Source organism: Rhipicephalus sanguineus, chromosome 5, assembly GCF_013339695.2.
Source record: "Rhipicephalus sanguineus isolate Rsan-2018 chromosome 5, BIME_Rsan_1.4, whole genome shotgun sequence".
Lineage (NCBI taxonomy): Eukaryota > Metazoa > Arthropoda > Arachnida > Ixodida > Ixodidae > Rhipicephalus > Rhipicephalus sanguineus.
Window position 1 is genome coordinate 197,448,472 of NC_051180.1, and position 3,449 is coordinate 197,451,920.

At 42.8% G+C, this 3,449-nt stretch overlaps 1 pseudogene; it reads left to right on the plus strand.

Moving 5' to 3' along the window:
* The first annotated feature begins 243 nt into the window (after window positions 1-243).
* Window positions 244-1,302, plus strand: LOC119395171 (uncharacterized; annotated as a pseudogene).
* The last annotated feature ends 2,147 nt before the right edge of the window (window positions 1,303-3,449 follow it).

A 3,449-nucleotide genomic window follows, 5' to 3' on the forward strand; every position in this document is an offset into this window, starting at 1 on the left:
TAAGAGACGGTTTTTGTAGTGGTTGAATATTATCTTGCGTTAATTTTCAGACAAAAGGAAAGGAAGAAAACAATGTCGGCTAAACTACTGCATGACACCATCAGTGCCGCGAGCGATACTTCTGCTTCTGAAGATGTAGTCAGCAACGACGCCGTTGCTGTCGAAGAATTTCACCTACAGGAGGCAAGTGCTCCTTACTACGAATTAACCGCTTATCGCTCAATGCAGTAAAAACGTTTTTCCATGCAGGCATCCACAATGACAGAGGGGCCAGACGAGTGCGTCATGGGTGAACCTATCTTCCTGTCCACCACGTCTAGTGGTAATGCGAGTTGCTATGTGTGCCAGCGGACTGTGTCGACTACAGATCAAGGAACCATTTGCGACATTAAGGTTTCCGACAAGTGTGTGGGTCCAGTGCAGAAAATGCCATTCTTCGGTGGCTTTCGGGCTCTTGGGAGTAACGAATCAGCGCTGCAAGCATTCACATCAGTTTCATTTCAAGCTTTTGCACTGTTTCTAAGTATTCTTCCTTCCTCAAGACATAGAGTGGCTGAGCTTTCTCTTCAAGACAAGCTCCTTCTCTTCTTCATCAAGATGAAACATGGTGTTCCTTTTTCTTTTTTAGCTGCATTGTTTTGCATCCATCGCTCAACAGCATCTCGAATGTTTAAATCTGTTGTTAGCAACCTCGAAACTGCTACAAGAGATTGGATATTTTGGCCGCCACGTGCCGCAGTACGCAAAACTATGCCTGCAAGTTTTCGCGCTTTTTACCCAATGTGCAGGATAATTATCGATTGCACTGAATTGGAAACAGAAATGCCGCCAGGAATAGAGAGAAACCTTTGGTTTTCGCAATATAAGGGAAGGTATAAATTATAGTATTTAATTGGCATTTCACCAAATGGAGCAATTACATTCCTCTCTGAAGGATTTGGTGGCAGAGCTACTGATGCTACACTAACAGTTGAAGGTCAGTATTTAGCAATGTTGGAGCCTGGTGACGTCGTACTAGCTGACAAGGGCTTTCCAGGTATTCGTACTGGTGTTGGTGACCAGCGGGCAACCTTAGTTATGCCACCATTTGCAACCAGCCCCCAGTTCACTGAATCTGAATCTGAAACAGCATCTGTTCGAATCCACGTTGAAAGAGTTATACAACGACTGAAGACTTTTTCCATCATTAGTCACAGAATACCATATGAAGTATCAGGTTACGTCGACGACATAGTACATGTTGCTGCTGTTATCACAAATGTGAAGCCAGGTATCTTTGCAAACAATGATAGCAATTCCTAATGACCAAAATGCGTCTAGTATGTACCAAAATGTTCGAATAAACAGGGAAGGCAAGGTTGATTCTGGATGTAAATTGTGGTTGTACGAGTTCACGACAGGGGATGTGATGTGGCACGGACAATGCTCAGTTCCTTCAACTTTTGTCCGGCATGGCCTTCGTGCAAGTGTCCCAGTACAGACAAAACCGCACAAACGTTTCTCATTCGACATTTTTATTCTGTCCTACACAACATTGCTATCTCGTTATCGCCACGTTTGGCAGATAATGTGTAAAATAAAAATCTCCAAGCTTTGGAATTGCTTCCGCCAAGTACTCCTCATCTCTCACAATCCTGAGTGTCTTTGTGTCTTTCGAAGTATAAATATACAACCAGCACTCTTTCAACTGCAGTACATATAATGACAGTTGAATTTGTGAATAATATGTGTGTCTTTTCTCTAACTGTTCGCCCTCTATAAGGTATGGAAGTGGTGGGGCTTCTTTCAATTTCCCATTCCTTCTACTGTATGGGCACTTGATTTCCAAGAGTGTCGTTTGGTCATCCTGTGTCCTACAAAGCAATAAAAACGAAAATCACACTTCATTGATCTTGTCTCGGTTACTTTCAGTAATGTCGACATGCACTTTCAAAGTTGATTCACACACCGGAATATGCCATCTGGGCTACAAGCAAGCCATGGTTCTTTTGGACAGACTATTAAGCCGTACAACGAAACTGTGACATTGTTTTCTTTTTCAAAAGATGCCCGTGCGGTTGATTCCATTTTATTTCCATATTGCACGGATGGGCCGTTGAATTCTTTCGGTGATATCAAGAGCTTAGCGCGCTCTTCAAGACTCTTCGTGCAGGCAAGTATCCTGTATGCCTGAAAATATAGAAGTTAATTATTTGTTTCGTGACAAAATGTTTCAAATGTTCCTAGATCATCTTGATCTCTGTTATCCGCGGGACTCTTTCTTCTTTCCACCTTCCTTTATCCTTCAAAGTTGTTTCAGCCAGAGAAGGTACATCAGTTGGTGAAATTTCGACCCGTGCCTTATAGCGCGGTTCCTGAAAGGCTGGACAAAATGCAATTTTAGCATACTCATTATCAAAGTGTCGTGCAGAAGCTTGGAGTGAGAAAAATAAAAACCTTTCAACAAAGTTTTTCTTCTTTATCACAACGTTGCCACCGTCCATTTTTCCACAGAATACGAAGGAAACTCCGTGTTTGTTCTCTGCCATTGGAAAAGTTCAATCTTATCATTTGCTTTCATCGGTTCTTCATGTTCCTCACTTGCACATGCCTCTGCTGCGAGCAGGTCGTTTGCAGCGCATTTCATGTCGCCAAAGTGGCGGAGAACACATTCCACTGGAATGGGTGTCACAACAGTTGAAATGTGGCAAAGAATTCAACAGGTTTGACATTTCTTGCGGTCCTATAAAGCCAACTACAACAAGGGCATTACAACTTATGACACTTTTCAAAAATCTAACTTGGCTTCCTTGCAGCAAAGCTTTTTCCGCCAAAAAAACTAGCTTACCGAAATAGATGCAGTATCTGAGCCAAGCTTCTCAATTGCAAAAGCACGTTCAAGGAAAGCCAGTTAGATTTTTGTAAATTGCCACCTAGTGCATACTGCAGCTGCAGCAATATTTTGCTACCGAGGGAATGAAAAGCCATTCTACAAAACGCCGGTGTTTTCCACTCCGAGTAGTGCTTACCTTTTTTTTTTCCTTTGGTTTTGTTGGCTTCGCGTACTTCCCATAGACCTTTTTTTGGTTTGGTACACCCCAAGCCTGCGGCAAACTTGTTTTGGATATGGTCCCACTGCGCTGCAAAAACACAGCTACCGCGGCCGCGTGTTAGCATTTGCCGGCGATGCCGGCTCTATACAGTCACATGTGGCGCCAATCACTTGCCTGCCTGCTGGAGATAACTGCACACACAAGCAAGAATAGAAGTATAATTCCTGACAAAACAGTGTAGCCATGCGAGACTAAACTCTCGTAACGCGTAAGTGCTTCGCCAAGAAAAGAACCTTTTATTGCGATAGCAATTATATGGACATTCTCGGCTGGATTTTGCCGTCGCCGTCATACACCGTATATGTATAAGTATGTATATATATATAAAAGCCCCAAAGAAAAATAATTCAGGAAAAT